Below are 21669 nucleotides of genomic sequence, written 5' to 3' on the forward strand. Positions count from 1 at the left end.
TCGGGAACGTCCTCCTGGACGGCAGCGGCCTGCTCGGGAACGTCCTCCGGGCTTTGAGGAACGGCTGACGCCTGTCTCCTCCTCCTGCGGCCTCTATGATGACGTGCCGGTGGCTCCTTGACGGAAGACTCAGGCGTTGAGTCAACCATCTTGTCTGCCAACACAGGTGTAGATTCGACCCTCCTGTGCAGTGGTGCTGGGCTGGTGGTCATCTCGTGCTGTGGTGCTGGGCTGGCGGCCATCTTGTGCTGTGGCGCTGGGCTGGCGGCCATCTTGTGCTGTGGCGCTGGGCTGGCGGCCATCTTGGCCATTGGCGCTGGCTCAGCGGCCGTGATGTGAACACTCCCGGGAAACTCTGGGATCTGGCACATCCTGGAAAAGTAACCTAATACTGTCTCCGCGGCCATCTTGGGCTGTGGCGCTGGATCAGCCGATGTATCCCACCGAGCACGATGGTGCAGGTAATTAGTAAAAACCCAAAAGTCCAGGATCTCCAGCCACATCATCTCCCATTGAGGCAAAGGATCATCTAGGCAATTGTTGAATAAGTCTTTCAGTGCTGCGTCATTATAACCTAGCCCGACTGCCATGGTCCCAAAAACACTTGCGCCAGGCCACCCACCTCACTCCCCCTTTGACGAAGGGTGGTTAAGTTCCGGAATCTCCCCCTCCGTTCCTCCATGGTGGCTGGGGAACAGATTCGAAATCCCACACCGCTGGATCTAGGCATGACGGAGTCCTTCTGTCACGAAACGCACACAAACAGGTAGATCCAAATGCAGTATGTTTTATTAGGGCAATCCAAAATCATAAACAGTCCAGGCAGGGGTCAAAACAAAACATAAACAGTCCAAAACATGAAACACGAACATCCACCAGGGAACCAGGAAAACGCAGGGTGACATTCAACAAGGACTCCGTAACAATGACAGAAACAACCAGGGTATTTTATAGACAGGTGCAAACAAGGTAAGTGGTGACAGCTGAACACAATGAACAGTGATGAACAGATAAGGCTAGTGGGAAATGTAGTTCTGAAGGAGGTGACAACAAGGGGAAGTGAGACCTCTAGTGGCCACCCAGGAAGACACAGAACAGACCCGTGACAATTATAGTATTGGCACTAGGTCTATTATTAGAGCGGACTGCGAGGTCAAATATAGATGAACATCTTCTGGACAGAAAGTATTGTCTGTAATAAGGAGTAAATATTGCAATAGCTTACCGCAGTCAATAAGACAATGTTCTACTTATATCTTTGAAGATCATCTTAAAATGCGGCAATCAGTTGTGTAAACATTTTACTTAGAAATTTTAAATATGTGTTGAGGTATAAGTCTTTTATGTAGTGTTGTATGTGTATTTGACTTTGTGTTTTTGTTTGTACCTGCCTAGGGACTGCGGATGTAAATTAGCAATGCTGCTATAATCCGGCTTGCTAACATTTTGTATTACTACAAATGTTCATTAACATGCATTGTCCCTATCAAATAAATAAACAATAAACTATTACATTTATTTATATATTTATTTATAATGTATACTACATCATACATTGGGTGTAGACAATCAGAATCTGCTCTGGGCAAGATCTGGTGTTTCCGGGAAAATCCATTTCAGCACACTGAAAGAGGAAAATATTAAATATCAATGGCCATATGTATGTATGTAAGTATGTAAGAATGTATGTATGTAAGAAGTATGTAAGAATACAGTCAGTCAGTCATTAATAATAAATCCTCACAGGAGATGAAAAGGTTTATTTTGCAATAATAACAGGCTGACATTAGTTTAGTTGTCAATAAACATATTATATAAGCATTTATATTTATTTGAATATATAAGTATTATATAAGTATTTAAGTCATAGTAAGTATTTGAGTCATATTTTCATCTCAGTCAAGCATTTCAGAGAATCGTGTAACAGCACCTTAAACAATTCCCGTTCATTCAAATAATGAATTTGTTCATGTCATTTGAAGCTGAAAGGAAATGGGTATTAAAGGAGAATAAGGTATAACATTCATTGAAGACTTATCTCACCTGTAGATTATTGGAGTTTTTAGCTGCAGTGTAATTTTTAGATCTTCCAGCTACATCAATGTAGCTCTTCACCAAGCCTGAAACAATGAATGAACAAAGAGCCCTTACAATATTATTACATCAGATTTAGTTTGTACAGTAGTTAGATCAATGAGACCTTTGCATGAACATCCCTGTAGAGCTGTACAAGAACAGTATACTACAGTATATAGCAAATATCAACTGTTTGATTGTTTATAGTTGCAAAATGTAAATGATATTACCACACAGCTCTAATCTGATAAATGCGACATTATGGCATGAAGATTTTCTGTAAAGCTGCTTTGAAAATACATGCATTGCTAAAAGTGCTTACAAATAAATATGACTTGGATACTATAAACATGGGTCAGGGCTGTTAAAATATATAAAAATGTTTGCTAATGTGTCATTCTGAGAAAAAAAAAGACCATTATATTCAAAGTTGGAACCATGCATTTACTGTATAATTTTATCAAATAACTCACCTATGATCATAATAATCAGAAGACCATTTATGAAAGCAGATACGAGGACAGTAATCGGCCATTGTGTTGATTCTTGCTTTTTTCAGTCAGTTCTATAAAATATGTAATAAATTCAGAGCCTTGCAATCAGGATTTTTTTTTATTTACAATTCATATAATGGTAAAAAAAAATTACGCAGTATATAATAAATTACTGTATAACATCAACATGATCAGTGAATGCTCACCAGTGATGTGTAGTCTGGTGCCGTCTCTGTATTTTGGAGGAGTGTCTGTGGTCAAACAATAATAAAATCCTAATTCATCAATAGTGACATTATTTATGAACAAATGAGGTTTAAATTGCACTGAATATTTGTGTCTGAATCTATTGTTGTAGTAACGAGCTGGAGAGAAAGTGTGTAATATTAAAAGTGGAGGATTTTGTAGTTTCAATAATAACCAATTAACCTCCTTAACATCAAAATCAGTTTATAGTCACATTTTGAACCAAATCTAGTCTCTGCAGCTCGACACCATATGAGCAGATCTGTGAAATAAACACCACACATACATACATGCATACAAAACAAACTATAATAATTATAATCGTGTCATAAAACAATAAATTAATTTATTATATTATGAAGCACATTAAAATATTCATAAAATACAATAAACTCACTCAGAAGAATCTTCGGGATGTGAAAATACTTTTGCATGATGCTGTCTTGTTTCTTTCAAGACATCAGAGATGAAAAAAATAACTTTCAAAATAACAGGCTGATTTTAACCACAAGCAAGAGGAAGTTAAGGCAGTTTTACTTTGACCACATATATAGTGTTTTCTTTCATTTGTCAGAAGTTAACTATTGATTACTGTTTTTATTAAAGAATCTCTAATTACATGTAACAGGCAAAAATATTTCCCAAGTACAATTATTTTGCTGCTTTTGTGTAACATAAACACTAATGTGATGTTTTCTTCAACTGTAGACTGTCATTATAAGTAATGTCCAATAACTCAACATTTAGGCGAGGTTTGGTTTGTTCCCTTGAGTCTCAATGGTTTCATTCTCTCGTCAACCACAATGTGTTTGTATAAAACACATTGTTGTTGACACAACCAATATTTAGTAATTGAGTATGTATTGCAAATAATTTAGGATGTGTTTTATAGTGTAGTTTAGTTCTTAGATTTTTACTCTTTGCAGCCAGACGGTGTATTTATGACGTTACACCAGTTTCTTTTTTTATTGTGATGTTTTTTTTGTTTGGTTTTTTTTTTTTTGAACTCATTAGACTAGAACAGAATAAGAGGTGTGAAACACAGTTGTAAAATAGGTTAAAGGTTTATAGCATTGTGTGTTGTATGTTCATGTTCACTAGGTAAAAGTTTAAACCGCCTGCTACGTGCAAGTGTATGTGACAGTGCTGTTTATCAAGTGACCAAACCCAATGGAAAACTTCATTTGCACGAAACCATGCTGTGTAAACCACAAACAACAGCTGTGCAGAAGATGTGACACATCTTGGGTATTCTATATTCTGGATGTGGCGTGACACGACTAATTCCCAACAGTAAACTGATGCCTCGTTCCATTTATGATGTACTGACACAAAGTTCAAATGATTTGCAATGGTCGCTTTGTCACATCCAGTGTGGACAGCCTCAAGCTGTTGGTTTATCCCGGTTATTTATTTATTTATTTTGGTTAGTAGAAGTTATGAATGGCTGGTAACATAAAAATTTTGTATATATACAGTATACATTTAGTATTTAAAAATGGATATATTGATATATTTAATATATATATATAATATATACGTATATATATATATATATATATATATATATATATATTATATATATATATATATATATATATTGTGGCGGGGGGAAGGAGGACACGACTCGAGGATGAGGGTAAGTTCCCCGAAGGGTGGATTTTATTGATAGGAAGGGTGGTGATAGGCGTTGCTGTGAGACGGTTTGGTGCTCAGTGCTCGGCGTCTTGGCTGTCTGTGCACTGGTGCAGTGTGGGGCCGTGCTCTCCCGTGGTTGCCCCCCCCCCCAAGCGTCATCCTAGTCCTCTGGTGAAGCGGGGAGATCGGGGGAGGGCGGGGAGTGGAGCCTGACAGACCTGCGAAAGCTGACCACAGGTGGGAGAGTACGTCGGCGTTGGCCGTCCCCGCTCGGTGTTGCACGGTGAAGTTGAAGTCCTGGAGCGCCAGGAACCACCGCGTCACCCTGGCATTGGTCTCCTTAGCCCGGGCCATCCACTGCAGGGGGGCGTGGTCGGTCAGGAGGGTGAAGTGGCGGCCGAGGAGGTAGTACCTGAGCTCCAGGACTGCCCACTTGACAGCCAACGCTTCCCTCTCTACCATGGCGTACCGCTGTTCTGCAGGGGTCCGCTTTCGGCTGATGAACATCACCGGGTGTTCCTCACCGTCGTGGCCCTGTGAGAGGCCCCAACCCGTAGTCTGACGCATCAGTCTGCAGCAGGAAGGGGCGGTTGAAGTCGGGGGCATGGAGGACCGGTTCCGTGGTGAGGGCCGCCTTGATCCGGTGGAACGCTGCTGGTCCACGAGACCTTCTCCGGCTGCCCCTTCCTGGTCAGGTCTGTCAGGGGAGAAGCTAAGGAGGAGAAGTTAGGGATAAAGCAGCGGTAATACCCCGCCAACCCCAAAAAGGCCCGCACCTGTGTTTTGGAGGTGGGCCGCGGCGCGGAGAGGATAGCTGAATGTAGTGCTGTTTTATTAGAATAATAATTAAATTAAAATAATGCATGAAGAGTTCAGATGCAAATATTCCATTTCAGGAAGTGATTTTAGAAAATTACATCAAATTCAGTTTGCATTTCAGTGTAGTTCTATGTTATGTAACGTGTAACGTTATTGCTTTCATGTACATTTTCTGTATACATTGCATGAACGTGTATGGTGCATGGTGTTCTTTACTAAATGGAGGTTTTACTATATCAAGCAAGCAAATAGAATTTTACAATCAATAAATTCCATCAAGTCACCATTAATTTCCCTGTAGTTGGGTCAGTGCTGTCCTCTGGTGGTCAACAACAGTAATGCATTATGGCAAAGGCTTGTTAACATTTTTAAGGTGTCATATTGTACGTTTTTAATCAATTTATTCCAGTCTGACCCTTGTCTCATTTAGATTTGTTTTAATTACTGTTAATAACTCCTTAAAAACCTCAGATTTTGATTATGACCATAATTTCTGATCTCATCTCTCAAGTACTCCACTGACACTGTTGTCTCTTTCATAAACAAGTAATAACTTATGAAAAACATCTATAGCTGAAATCTTTTTAAAATGTTTTACAACTGGTTTACGTTTTTTTTTTTTTTTAATTTTATTATTTTTATTTATTTATTTATTTTTTTTTTTTACGATTGCTTTCACACTAAAATGAAAAACAACACACAGTTAGTGAAACCTGACACTCAAAGAGCAAAACCTCAGGCCAAATATGCACAAGCACATTCTCAGCCTCACACTTTTTGCAAAACACTACACACATTGTTTTGCAAGACACTAAACAAAATCTAACATGATGTCACTTCTTTGCAGTGTTTAAGTGGTTCAAACAGAATCCAACTGTAACTTGTGTTTCATTTAGCAAAAGATGTTCTGATTCTTGTGTGTGTGGATGTGTGAATTGTGTGTAGTGTTTTGACAAAATTAGCCTTGTTTTTAAAATTGTCCCTAAGCAATAGTAAATAAAACTGTAAGACCATTCCTGTCAGGAAGATGCTAAAAAGTATTCTGACTCGGGTGAAAACCAGAAGGGTGTAAGCAACATTTCACCAATTTTACCGGAGGGCCAAAACAAAAACTGACCATAGTTTGAATAGACCATTAACCTGATTTTGTGTAATGATTTCAATCTTTTATAATAAAAATGTGTACACACATGGATGACAGTATACTAACTGAACATCATTTTAACAATTATTTTTGATATTATTATTTAAAAATAAAAAAATTTAACATTTGTTTACTATAAAAACATGGGCACATCTGCTGACAATATGAACAAAACATTACATTAATGAGCTTAAAAGAAACATCAATTCATTATGATAAAATATCACATTAAAAAAAAATGTTAATTGAATGTGAATCATTTTACAGAAATAGTAATCTTAGCCACTTAACAGTTTGGTCAAATGGTTGACTGAAAAGCCTTTACCGATGCCTTCCCTAGTGAAAAATTGGTAGAAGTCCACATAAGACTGTGGGATACTGTCATTTGTGCAGAGTAAGTAAGTCTTTATTTTTTCACAGCAGTGATCCTTGATGGACATCTGTATAACATTTCACTCACTGCATTTCTTGCATCCTTTCCCCAGTCATCTCCTTTGTCACAGACACAGACAGCCACAGCCATATCACCCTGCAGCCCAAGACTGGTCACCCACTGAAGCTAAGCAGAGTTGAACCTGGTCAGTATCTGGATAAGAGATCTCCTGGGAAAACTAGGTTGCTGTTGGAAGAGGTGTTAGTGAGGCCAGCAGGTGGTGCTCACCCTGTGGTCTGTGTGGGTCCTAACGCCCCAGTGTAGTGATGGGGACACTATACTGTCAAAAAGCACCGTCTTTCGGATGAGACATTAAACCGAGGTCCTGACTCTCTGTGATCATTAAAAATCAAAAAACCCTTGTGTCCTGGTCAAATTCCCTACACTGGCCCTTGTCAATCATGGCTTACTAATAATCCCCAGCCTTTTTTTGCACAGGCCTATCTAAAGGGTTAATGGTCCCACCTAGTGATCAATTGTAAAAAATAACAAATGTTACCTCTTCCCAACAGGGAAAACCACCAACAATCAAGAATCTCACACGCACACAAACACTATAATTTGCTGTTATACTCCATATAACTCCATATACAAGCCAGAAACTAAGCCTTTTTTTTGCACAGGCCTGTCTAAAGGGTTAATGATCCCACCTAGTGATCAACTGTAAAAATAACAAATTTTACCTCTTACCAAAAGGGAAAACCACAAACAATCAAGAATGCATGATTATAAGGTATCATGGCTTTGCATTCAAAAAATGTCGTTATAATGGAAGTCAAAGGGGGCAAAAACAGCCACGAACAACAAATGAGGGAGAAAAAATTAAAATCTAATGCTGCACAAAAACTAACAATGCATCAAAGCCAAAGTTGTTACTAATCTTTGACATGCCCAAGACTGTGATAAAAGGTAAAAAAATATCCAGTCCACAATCACTTTTTATATTGAAAATGTCATTTTGTGTGTTTTTTTTTCCCAAATCAGTGACATAATTTATGAACTTGGTAATTAAAGAGTTAAAATCTTGGATTTTTTTTAAACATTTGGTAGTTTTGATTAGGACTGAGGTTGATTAATAGATTTATGCAAAAAAAAATAGAAAAAAAATATTTATCTGATACATTTTTACAGCAGTGGATTTAGTGGATGTTTTCAGCTACAAACATAACGAAAGGGTAGTGAATTTGCCCACAGTGTATTGTTAAGTTTTTGAAAATTTTCAAAGCATTTTCCCAAAATATGTGTCAAAATAAGATTTGTCACCAAAATTCATTCCATTAGCTGAAACACAGAGAAAGTAGTGGCCAAAATAAGACTCAACTTTACTCCCTAGTGGACGAAAACGTCCCCAACAACACATAAGGGTTAATAGTGGACGAAAACGTCCCCAACAACAAATATGGCTCTGTGTTTTCTAATAATTATCTTTAGCTACTTCTAAATTCCAGATGCCCATTCAGTGTCCCTTGGGACCTTACCTCACGCAGGTCAGCCTGGTCTCCTTCAACCTCCAATTCTATTTCCAAATGGTCTATCCATTCTCCCCCTTTTCTTTTTCCAAATGGTCTATCCATTCTCCCCCTCCATCCATCCATCAATTCCCCAGCCATTCTTCCCCTCCCTCCTCCCCTCCCTCCCTCCCTCCCTCCCATCCTGCCATCTTGCAACACACCCCATGCACAAACATCCTTTCATCCTAACGTCCATTCTTCCACCCTTCCTTCAGCCGTTTACAGCAACATGGCTCTCGTGTTTCTAATAATTCTCAATAGATACTTAGAAAGTTTTAGAATTTAAGAGGTTATTTTCAATAACTTCTCATTCTCCCCTCTCTATACCTCCCTATCTCACTCTCTCTCTACCTTCCTTTCTCCCTCCATCCTTCCCTTTCCTCACTCTACCCCCTCCCTCCACCAATACCCTCTTATCCTCAATACTCCCCCACTCAAAAACATCCTTTTATCCTAACATCCATTTTTCCACCCTGCCTTCAGCCGTTTACAGCAATACGGCCCTAGTGTCTCTAATAATTCTCAATAGCTACTTAGAAAGTTTTAGAATTTTTAAGAGGTTTTATTGTATTTGTTATACTCATATTTTAAATTGTTTGCCATGAAACTAGTGTAAGATGCTGACCTGACATTAAATAAAAATATGCTACTATTCAATAGCTTCTTATTCTCCCCCTCTCTATACCTCCCTATCTCACTCTCTCACTCTCTCCCTCCCTCACTCTACCTCCTCCCTCCACCAATACCTTCTCATTCTCAATAACCCCCCCCCCCCCACACTCAAAAACATCCTAACGTCCATTCTTCCACCCTGCCTTCAGCCGTTTTACAGCAATACGGCTCTCATGTTTCATAATAATTATCAATAGCTCCTTCTACAGTACAGAAGCCTCGTCCATTGCCACTACCTGATGCAGTGCAGTTTGGACTCCTTCAACCTCCAATTCTATTTCCAACAGGTCTATATTTTTTCATCTCCTACCATCAACACCCTTTCATCCTGCCATCTACAGGCCATATACTTAGCCAGCTACGCCACCTACTCAGACAGCCTCAGTAGCTCATTGCCCTCCTCCAATCTCAGCAGCTCTATGCTCAAAAAATTTAGCTGCAGGTTGTCCACAGCAGTTCAACCAGGAGACATACTGGGGCACTATCGACTCGTAACTCTCCTGCCAGAAATTTGCAGCTCAAACATCCCTTCACTCTAACTTTGCGGAACCCCTCCCATCTTTCTTAAGCACGCTCAATTATTGCCCCACTTCAACCTCAACCATCCCTCTCAAGCAAAAATACAGTTTCAACCACTTATCAGCTGCAGCTCTGCCCTCTTCAGTTATTTCCAAGTGCCATCAAACTCATTTACCTAGCAGGCGATGGAGCTCGGCTCGCTTATCATCCAGATTTCTAGCAATCCTTCGGAGTCTTCTGAAAAGGTCACTATTACTTCGCTGAATGTCTCACCTTCGGCTGCAGAAGCAGACCTAGGAATTGCGACTTTCTCTCCGAAGCATTTCACCAACAACCACATATTCCTTTACGTCCTTCACCTTATGGTCGACTTCCTAACATTACAGCTCCATTACACCACCACGATAAATATTTTCACACTAATCAAGGTTTTCACCAAACTCAGCATTTCATTTTCAGAGCAGAAAACCTCAGGACCTCATACCACCATCAAGTTTTAGGGATCATCCTTGACCCATTTCAATTTCATTCATTTCAGGCCTCTCAGCCAAATCCACTGCTTCTTTCCAACTTTATTAACAGATAGATGTACAAGTGTCAGCTACTTGCACTTCTAGGCCACCTCAACCATGCCATCCAGATAATTCTTCTAGGGAAATCGTTCTTGTCCAACCTTCTGTCTAAAGCAGCAGCCATCTCATCTCTTCACAACAGTCATATTAGATGATGCATGCAAAAGGAAATGCGCCTCTGATAACAATTAATCCCATCCCAGAACAGCATATTCTATCTCTCTAACAACTATATCTCTCACCTCGATGACTTCCAACTATACTGATGCAGCACCCCCAATAGGCTTCGATGACTATTATGGTGAGCGATTGTTTTCCTCCAAAACAACCTCCGGAGTTCAGTTCCCTCAGTCCGCAGTCAAGCGCTTTCTTCACCAGATTATGAAATATAACCCATTTTCACAGCAACATTCTTTAGGGGCACAAATTGTCTAGAAAATCAATACCCATCTACTCGGACAATGCAGTGATAGTTAAAATTATAAACAAGGGAAATCGTGTTCTGCTGTTATGCAATCATGTGCAGGCTCACCTAATATCCGCCTGATCGCAATTCCTCCTCCGATCAGCTCATATACCGGACACCTCATTCTCATAGCCATGTCATCGTCTCGTTTTTCTTTCGGAAATCCAGAGCATTAGCCCAGAATCAATAATTTCCTAATACATAATTTCCTATCTACATCTTCTGCCCATACTCCTTTTAAGTTCTTTCAAATCTATTTCTGAATATGTCTGCTCTCGACATGCAGGCCAAGCACTTCCTAAAGAGACGCTCTTCCTTAAAAAAATGGGAAACCGGCCACAAGATTCATAATGTCAGCAACCAGATGTGGAATCTCCGATGAGACTTTGAGAAAGGCTTGGAGGTTGGTAATTTCGGCAATAAGAACGCCTACATCCGCAACAATATCAAGTTCTCCGTCAAGCCCAAGCTTACCTCAGTCCCTCCCAACTTAGGGGGTCCTATTCATCTGGCCTAAATATACAAACAAGATGATGCCCCCATCCTGAGTCTCTCCAGGCCATCAATTCAAGACACCCAGATCAACCTGGCCACCATCCTATCCCCTTTACCTTTTCATCCTCTTCCAACTCATCCCTAACATTCTGAACAATAAACTATTCATTTACATATTTGGTTGTGGTGTGGTCTTTGCTCGTGAAATGTATCTTGTACCCATGCACTTTGGTTTATGCCATTCTCATGGCAAATTGTAAAGCTCTTGGAATGTTCTTAATATATTCATGAGACAGGAAATGTATTTCTGTGTAATAACATTCATGCATGCATTGTTGCTCAGTTTTTAAACCCTTGAGGCTTATAATTACTGATTAAGTGTGGGAAAAGTGGCATGATATTGATTTCAATAAACAAATCGAGTAACTTACATTTCAGACAATTCAGACAATTCATTGAAAGGGCCGTAGCCTATAACATCAACATACATGATATGGAGTTAAGCAATGGAATGATATTTGTTAATAAGCCCTTTTAGCATAATTTTGGTGCACCGATATATGAAAAAGACAATCTCTGTGTCGTTCTGTGAATGTGAGGACATGTTCTGTGAGAAACAAAAGGTCAAAAGGTCTCTGTCTCTGGTCTCTGTCTTGGGTGGGGAAAACCCCAGTAAGTCTTAACTCATGATTTCCCTCATGGATTTACTTGTGATGGTCATGACATGTTGTCTCTTCGATTATTAATCTTGGCTTGCTTGCCCCAAATCTCCTTCCTGAGCTGGAATTATCAATATGTGATCCTTTGTGTTAATGCTGCAAGCTGTTTAAATCTGCTAGTTAGTTAGCCTTGCTTCAACCTTATGGCACCAGGATCGGGTTTATGGTCCATATTATCTTGGGCCTCTTTATGGAATTTGGCTTTTTCGCTACACATATGTTCGCACATATAGATTCGCTCTGATATCCTGCATATATGTAAACTGGACTAATTGTTATATAAGCTAAATCAGAATATACAGTATACACATAATTTTTTTTATTTTTTTTTCTCAATTAAACACTCTTCCTTTTGAGATGCACAACAAATGAAATACATAATAAAAATAGAATTCTCAGTTTACACACCCTATTTTCAAGAAGGTGAGAATTTGTGGTTCTTTTCTTGTGAAAACATTTTACAAGAGCATCTTTAAACCTCTTTACATGTGAACCTCATATGAGGTAAACAACTCTAAAGAGGTGTTAAAGCCACAGGTTGAGCAAAACAAGGTTGTTTACTCCATGTTTACTTCAAAAAGATAATTGTAACACATTTTGCCTAATTATAAAGAATGTGTTTTGGTCAGTCATTTTAATGAACGGGTAACTCAATATCTACAATTTTGTCATTTAATTCGAAAAGAAAAAATGGCTTTCTTTCTTTTGTCTGTGGAACACAATATAGTATTTTGCATATCTGCTGTTAGATAAAAGTGATGTGTAACTTATACAGTCAAGCTCTAAGGGCATAAAATCACCAGTAAAATACCATGAAATGTTCTACCTCCAGTATAAACAAATTATGAGCTATATTTCTACTCTTCTGAAGTCCTACATTATCTTTATCTTTTACCCTCCTAGTAGCTCTCAAGTCTAGCACTTGAGACCCAGTGGTGTTTGAGATCATTCATTTGAGTTTGGAGCAAAATGACGATGACAAAATGTTGACATTTCATTTCAGAATTAAACAATGAGCACACAATATACAGTATGTAACAGCTTTAATGAACAAATGCAACAGTATGTGTACATTGCACACACACACACACACACACACACACACACACACACACACACACACACACACACAGTACAGACCAAAAAGTTTGGAAACATTACTATTTTTAATGTTTTTGAAAGAAGTTTCTTCTGCTCATCAAGCCTGCATTTATTTGATCAAAAATATAGAAAAAAAAAATGTAATATTGTGAAATATTATTACAATTTAAAATAATTGTTTTTAAATTTATTATACTTTAAATTATCATTTATTTCTGTGATGCAAAGCTGAATTTTTAGGATCATTATCACATGATCCTTTAGAAATCATTCTAATATGATGATTCATTATCAAAGTTGGAAACAGTTCTGCTGCTTAATATTTTTTCAGAACATGTGATACTTTTTTAGGATACTGATGCAAAATTTAATCCAATTCAGACGGTCAAGGTGTAATAATAGGTAAATTTATTAAAAAGAATATAGAGAACAGAAAACCACAAATCATAACTTGGAAATAAAGTTCTTGATAATAATAACAACCTTCAAATATAGAAAATGTAAATCCAATGTTAGTACATTTTTAATAGCAATCCATTTATGATGGATTGAACCCAACCAGTATTAATCAAAACATTTATAAAATTGTAAGTAAAACATAAACAGTTATTTGTTTTAAATCAAAAATACCAAAGTATTAAGTATCAAAATATCAAAATATCAAAGTATCTGAATTTCAAGGTATCTGAATTTCAAGGTATCTGAATTTGAATAAAACCCTGTAAGAGTTCTAAGTCTGAGTCTAAAGAGTTGTCGAGTGAAGCCAAAGAAGAGGAAGTGAGCTGAAATGATAGAGAGACCAGAGTCTCAGAAAGTCAAAAACCCTATTCTATTTTGCAGTCTATCTTATATACTGTTGTTCCAGACATAAGTCGTCATCTGGCTATCACTAATAACACCTGACCTTTAAAAATAGTCTAGTCAATGTCTCGATTTTGGACTTCTTCCTCTTTTAGATTCAAAGTATCATACTGATAATTCTAAGAAATATTGATACAAAAGAACAATACATGCAGTTCAGTTCAACTTCATATGCAAAACAGACTCAGCTGACTACGCAGTTGGAAATACTGTGAAATTACATATGAAATATACCATAAAGTTTACCAAAAACATTTCTGAATATAAAAATGAAACCTGTTAATATATATATGAGACAGATCCTTACCATGAAATATTAATTTTTAACTTTTGAAATGAAACATCATTATGAATAGAACACATTCTGAGTACGTGACTTCTCAGAATCTCTCAACAACACTTGGGTTTAATTTAAATACGTGGACTTCTTCTCAGAATCTCTATCCCCATGTGGATTTCTTAGAATCTCCACACACCAGATACTTTGATGAATAAAAAGTAAAAAGAAAAAAAAAGAAGCTATGTTTTTAAAATATAAATATTTTGTAATAACAATATACACTACTGGTCAGTAATTTGGGGTCTGTAATTTTTTTTTCTTTCCTTTTTTTTAAATAAAATCAATACTTTTATTCTGCAAGGATGTGTTAAATTGATAAAAAGTGATAGTAAAGAAAATATATTATTAGAATATATATGATTAGATTTTTTTTTCTTTTGAATAAATGCAGTTCTTTTTAACCTTTTATTCATCAAATATATTAGACAGCAGAACTGTTTCCAACACTCATAATAAATCAGAATATTAGAATGATTTTTAAATGATCATGTGATAGACTGGATGTTACATGTGACACTGAAGGCTGGAGTAATGATGCTGAAATTTTTTTTTAAAGTATATTCAAATAGAAAACTATTTGAAACAATATTAAATTTTTTTCTGCATTTTTATCAAATAAATGCAGGCTTGATGAGCAGAAGAAACTTCTTTCAAAAACATAAAAATAGTAATGTTTCCAAACTTTTGGTCTGTACTGTAATATATATATATATATATATATATATATATATATATATATATATATATATATATATATATATATGCTTTGTGTGACACACACACACACACACACACACACACACACACACACGTTTCATATATTTTGAAATATATATTACAAAAGGGATAAATGTACCATCACACTGGCTTTGAGGATGTTCTGTTATTTGACTTACAGCCTAAAGCTACTGTACAACATCTGCATGCAAACTCAACATTATTGTTTAGCACAAATCAAATCAAAACGTATTAACATTACAGTATTAAGCAGTATATCTGACAATGTAATTAATCATTCTGCAAGCTCAAAAAACAGAAATCAAAATGCTGAGAGTTAAAATGACAAATCAGAACGTTTAACTACATCATATCTAAGATTAATAAGTGATAAGTATACTGACACAGCCCCTTGCACAACCCTTGGAGTCAAAAAACTCTAGTGAGCCAAATATATATAGTTATGCAATACTTACATTTAATAATTTACATTTAATCATTTAGCAGACGCTTTTATCCAAAGCGACTTACAAATGAGAATAATAGAAGCAATCAGACCAACGAGAGAACAACAACAGTATACAAGTGCCATGACAAGTCTCAGTTAGTCTAGCACAGAACTCATAGCAAGGTTTTTTTTTTTCCTTCCCAAGAATAGGATGGACAAGAAAAGAAAAGGTAAGTGCTAGTATTAGTTGGTCAAGTGCTGGCGAAAAAGATGAGTCTTCCTAATGTTGTATAGGGCAAATCTCCAGGACCGGGTCATTGTAGCAATATGGTCCTGTCCTGGAAGAAGTTATGGTTGATGAACCCAGCTGTATAGAGTAGTTGTGATTTAACGATGGGTTAGCTGGAACCACCAGCAGTTCTGTTTTAGTAAGGTTGAGCTGAAGGTGATGGTCATTCATCCAGCTTGAAATGTCACTCAGACAGGCTGCAATGCGAGCAGCTACCATCAGATCATCTGGTTGGAATGAGAAGTAGAGTTGAGTGTCATCAGCATAGCAGTGATAGGAAAAGCCATGCTTTTGAATGACAGATCCAATGACGTCAAGTAGATGGAGAAGAGAAGTGGTCTAAGCACTGAGCCTTGAGGAACCCCAGTAGCAAGAAGTTGTGACTTAGAAACTTCACCCCTCCAAGACACCCTGAAGGATCTATCTGAGAGGTAGGACTTGAACCACAGGAATGCGGTTCCAGAGATGCCCATCTTTCTGAGGGTGGACAGTAGAAACTGGTGATTAACTGTGTCAAAGGCAGCCGACAGATCCAGCAAGTTGAGTACTGAGGATTTGGAAGTTGCTCTTGCCAGTCGCAGGGCTTCAGTAACCGAGAGCAGGGCAGTCTCAGTTGAGTGGCCGCTTTTGAAGCCAGATTGGTTGCTGTCCAGGAGGTTGTTCTGTACAAGAAACATAGAGAGTTGGTTGAACAAGACTCGCTCAAGTGTCTTTGCAATGAATGGAAGAAGGGATACCGGTCTGTAGTTTTCTAGAAGTGCTGGATTTAAAGATGGTTTCTTAAGCAGTGGGCTTACCCGAGCCTTCTTAAATGCTGAGTGAACTGTACCAGAGTGAAGAGAGGTGTTGATAAAGTGAGTAAGTGAAGGTATTACTGAAGAAGAAATCGCTTGAAGGAGGTGAGTGGGAATAGGATCAAGTGGTAGGATGACTGGACAGGATAAGTTTGGAAACATCCATCTCTGAGAGTGGAGAGGAGGAGGAGAGAGAGTGTATATTCGTCGTTATGAAGTTATCCATCTGCGGTGTGGAAAATTGGTCACTGATGGTTCTCGTCTTATTTGTGAAGAAAACTGCAAAGTCGTCGGCTGTAGAGTCGATGAAGGAGGAGGTGTAGGTGGACTAAGAAGAGAAGAGAAAGTTTTGAAAAGTGTGCGAGAGTCAGAACAGTTGTTAATTTTGTTGTGGTAGTATGATGTTTTAGCGGTGAAGACATCTGCAGAGGAGGAAGAGAGGAGAGACTGATACACACTGAGGTCGGTAGAGTTTCTTGATTTATGCCATTTCCTCTCTGCAGCCCTGAGTTTAGAGCGATGTTCCCGGAGAACATCGGACAGCCAGGAGGCAGATGGGGTGGTGCGTGCTGGTCTGGATGACAGTGGGCAAAAGTTGTCCAAGCAAGAGGTCAGAGTTGAGCAAAGAGTGTCAGTAGCACAGTTCGTGTCCAGAGCTGAAAACTGAGCGAGTGAAGGAAGTGAGGATGAAACCAAAGAGGACAGGCGAGATGGAGAGAGTGAGCGTAGGTTCCGTCGAAAGGTGACCTGCGGAGGAGCATGTGCCACTTCAGGAGTAAGTGCGAGGTTAGCAGTTATGAGGAAGTGGTCTGAGTTGTGCATTGTAGCAACTTAAGTGTTGTCCATGGAGCAACAGTGCATGTAGATGAGGTCCAGTTGGTTGCCTGATTTGTGAGTCGCTGTAGTAGACGCTTGCCTGAGATCAAATGAGGCGAGCAGTGTGTTGAAGTCAGCAGCCTGGGGTCTATCTAGGTGGATGTTAAAGTCCCCAAGCAGTACCAGAGGAGTACCATCCTCAGGAAAGCTTGATAGTAACACATCCAACTCCTCCAAGAAGTTTCCCAGTTGACCTGGGGGATGATAAACGACCACAAAGTGGATGTTAACAGGGTGGGTTATAGTAATTCCATGCGATTCAAATGAACCGTTACCTGTAAGAGATGGTTGGAGATCAAATTTCCATTCTTTTGAGATAAGGAAACCAGTACCTCCACCCCTCCCAGTCGTACGAGGGGTGTGGGAACAAGTGAAATTAGTGGAGAGGGCTGCGGGAGTGGCAGTGTCTTTAGGTTTAATCCATTACTCAGTTAGGGCCATGAGGTTGAGACCGGAATGAGTAGCAATAGAAGAAATGAAATCTGGTTTATTAACAGCAGACTGGCATTTCCAGAGACCAACCGGAATAGAGAGTAAAGTAGTAGAGGTCAGAGGGACAGGCCATAGATTTTTGGGATAGGCCTGCCGATGTACAGTGCGAGCTCTCCGAGTGTTCGTAGTAATAGTAGATCTGAAAGCGCATAGTGAGTACAAGTGACCTAAATAAGTAGTTGAAAACAAGCTTACAAAAAGAAAAGAAAAAGGGGAGAAAATCAATACTCAAGTACCCTGCTGGTGGAGTCGCGCAGGTAGAGTCGATGGTCTTTACATTCGTCGGTCTCCACACAAGAAGGCTTCACACGAGGGCTGAACTACCCACTTTTATATTTGCCTGATTACCTGTTATTGAAGTCAGCTGGTCACGCCTTCCTATTTAGCAGACCGAAACTGGGGAGTCCCACGATCGCCACTTCAGCACGTATTTACCATGAATAAAAACACACTAAATGAAACAATGTTTCCTAGCAACGAAGATCCGCGCTGTAGTCTAATGAGAAAACAAGGCAAAACACTTACAAACTGCTGTCCTTTTCTGTTGCTCGACTGTTTCTTCTAACAAGGACTTTCAAAACAGCTAATCAAGTACTTTCACTGGCTTTTGTCACGCCTTCCTATTTAGCAGACCGAAACTGGGGAGGCCCGCAATATGCAAACGCGAGAACAAACGCCACTTCAGCACGTAGTTACCACAGTTAAAAACACACTAATTGAAACAATGTTTCCTAGCAACGAAGATCCGCGCTGTAGTCTAATGAGAAAACAAGGCAAAACACTTACAACTTAATATGTTTTCAAATACAATGAGAAATGCAACTAAAAGGGTCAGATGTCATTATGTGTTGTTGATTCCGGCAGCTCTAAAATTGCATATGTGCCATTTATTTGGCGCGGCTAAAACCTTTTACATGGTGTGGAAAAGTTTGCCGTAGTGTACTGAAAAAAAACAACCAATAGTAGCATTTAATCAATACAGTTTTCTGTATTAAAGAATTTTCTACAAAAAGATCTTCTTAAACACAGATTTGAAATGACATGAGTACATGAGAGAATTTTAATATCCTTTTGATGGGTGCATATTATTATCCTAACTCATTTTGATTGTATTAATATTAATTGTTTTACAGGTACCTGCACTTGGCTTGAGATTTGTTGTTGTTCAAGACCTATGATTTGAGACTTTTGCAGGTTTGTATCTTGAGATTGTTTCAAGTTGTCTCTGGTTCTCTTGCTTCCAAGGACAAACACCTTTACTAGTCCTATGGGACAGTGAATTCAGATTCAACATCAAGCCTTCCCATTTTTAAAGACAGAAAAACACATTTCAAATAACTCACCTATGATCACAATGATCAAAAGACCACTCAACAGACCAGATATCAGGCTAATAATCTGCAAATGTGTCTGATTCTTCTCAGTGTACTTCGCCACTGTATGATTCTGGATCTCTAGATCTGGAGTTGGTTCTGTGCAATCAATGAAAGGGTTTATATTAATATTTAATATTTTGTGTCTAACAATAATAAGTATTTAACTTGATGATGATCAGTGAATATTCATTCACCAGTGATGTGTAGTCTGGTGCCGTCGCTGTATTTTGGAGGAGAGTCTGTGGTCACACAATAATAAAGTCCTAAATCATCAAGAGTGACATTATTTATGAACAGACGATGTTACTATGCTCTGAATATTTCTGTTTAAATTTGCCATTGTAGCAAGAATTAGCTGAAGTTGTGGAAGAGAGTAATATCAAAACTGTAGGATCTGGTAGTTTCAGTAATAACCAGATAACTGTCACGGGGTGACGAAGGCTGGAACTATAGGCCTGGAAGTTGTTGTGATGGGGAGCAATTCCGGTGTAACACAAGGCCGGTTCCGGGGATACCCGGAAGCAGGAAAAATACGCTGGAATAGAAGATAATGAGGGTAATCGCTGGCAGCTGTGCGGGGGAAAATATTTACGCAGGCGACTGGACCAGGAGGGAAATAAAAGAAGTTGATGTTGGAGAGGAAGCAGGAAGGATCTGTGGGGAGGCAGCAGTGACACAGCGAGGAAGGAATCGGAGGCAGAGAGACTGGATTCATTTGAGATAAGTGCCTGGTTATTCTCGTTCATAGTTATTCTTTGAAGAAGCACTGCGTTGACATACTGTTGAAGTTCATGACTCTCTGTCTATTTGCTGAAGATGGATGTTTGGAAATGACACAGCAGCGAGAGCCCTGTTTTGTATCAGCGCACGGAGAGAACATCATTTGAGGTTGTTGTGTGGGCCCGCACTCTGCCTTAAAAATTTGAGGTTTGTGCATGCTGTGCTGAGTTTCAATTATCACATGTGAACTGAGTGTGTTGTAGTGTATTCACGAGTGTGGGACGCTGCAGAGTGTACGGGCGACTAGCCTATAATCCCTTGACAAAGCTGTGTTGTTCATTTGGGCGAGCCTCGCCCTGGGTGATGAAGAAAGGAGAATAAGTGAATCCAGTGAAGGGCCTGTTAAAGCTGTGAAATACATGCACCTCACTTTCTCTCTGTCTGAGTCCAGCGAAGAGCCTGTTAAAGCCGTGAAGTATACGTACCATCCACTCTCTGTCTGAGTCCAGCGAAGAGCCTGTTAAAGCTGTGAAGTATAATTACCTCCCTTCTCTCTGTCTGAGCACATTGAAGAGTCTGTTAAAGCTGTGAAATATATGCACCTCACTTTCTCTCTGCCTGAGTCCAGTGAAGAGCTTGCTGAAACTGTGAAGTATACGTACCCTCCATTCTCTGTCTTAATTCAGTGAAGAGCCTGTTAAAGCTGTGACATATATGCACCTCCTTGCTCTCTGTCTGAGTTTAGTGAAAAGCCTGCAGTTACTGAAGTGAGTTATCTGCTATTGTCGATCTGCTGCCATTGTCGGACCCTGTGATGTATGGAACGGAGTATCCACTGACTCAACCATTCATATTAAATCTGTGCTGAAGTCCTGCAGAACTACAGAGTCTGTGCGAAGCCCTGCAGAGTCACTGAATTGGTGCTGAAACCCCACTGAGCCACTGAACGGAGACAGCTGCTGATGATATCCAGCCTGTGGACTCGAAGAACAGAGTTACCACCAAGCCTTCGCCACCTGGCGCCGTAGCCACTTGTGCTGTATTCACCTTACTGTGTTGGTAGTGGAGGAGGGGAACTAGAGCCACACACAGTCACTCAACCTCGAGGGAGGAAGCTCGTACCATTTTTAGAGACATTTATTTTAAATGAATCAATAAACGTGTTAACTTTGAATTCTTGTGGTCCGCCTTTTCTCTGGTACGGGGTAGCTCCTCAAGAAGGGTGGTAGTGGGGGTGTCGGCTGACAGGGAGTGCCTCCACACCCCCAGTCTGGGTGTGACAAGTGGCGTAGTCGGGAGGGTTCCAACCTTGAGTTGAGCACCCGTATTCCAGGAGATGGTGGATGAAGAGGCACCTGCGGCTAGACCCCCAAGTTATGCCGGTCTTTTTGGGAGCACCTTGGGCGCAAAGGTTTGGTTGGGAGGGATCGGATTTGAGTTTAGTCGAGTGGAAAACCCAGACTGAATACTTGGCCAGCTTACAAGGGCTGAGTGAGCAGCAGAAGTTGCAATTTGTGCTGGGGTCCCTTGAGGGGGAGGCCAAGAGGGAGGTTCAAGCTGCGCCTAGAGCTGCACGAGCTAATGCAAAAGCTGTCTTCGACTACCTGACTGAATTGTATGGTGATGCCACCCTGGTGGCTGCTCTCCGGGCCCAGTTTTTCAACTTCCGGCAAGGTCCTCGGCAGAGCCTCCATGCATATTCCTTACGACTCCGAGAACCGTATACTCTCCTGAAAGAACGACATGATCATGGTCTAGGGGATGAAGGTACCCTGTTGCGGAATCAATTGCTCCTGGGGCTCCGTGATGGACCAATCCATCAGAGCCTACGTTTACAACTCCGCCAGGACC

The 21669-nt window shown here is 39.6% G+C and overlaps 1 long non-coding RNA gene across 1 annotated transcript; it reads right to left on the bottom strand.

Annotated features, from left to right (window-relative positions):
• Nucleotides 1-1514: 1514 nt before the first annotated feature.
• Nucleotides 1515-3766, bottom strand: LOC109103707. The gene is made up of 5 exons (XR_002020072.2): nt 3214-3766; nt 2777-2821; nt 2550-2641; nt 2044-2120; nt 1515-1624 (listed from the first exon to the last, which is right to left on the bottom strand). It is a non-coding gene; the product is annotated as an uncharacterized LOC109103707 (long non-coding RNA).
• Between the last annotated feature and the right edge of the window lie 17903 nt (nt 3767-21669).

The sequence above is a fragment of the Cyprinus carpio genome, chromosome B22 (assembly GCF_018340385.1).
Source record: "Cyprinus carpio isolate SPL01 chromosome B22, ASM1834038v1, whole genome shotgun sequence".
NCBI lineage: Eukaryota > Metazoa > Chordata > Actinopteri > Cypriniformes > Cyprinidae > Cyprinus > Cyprinus carpio.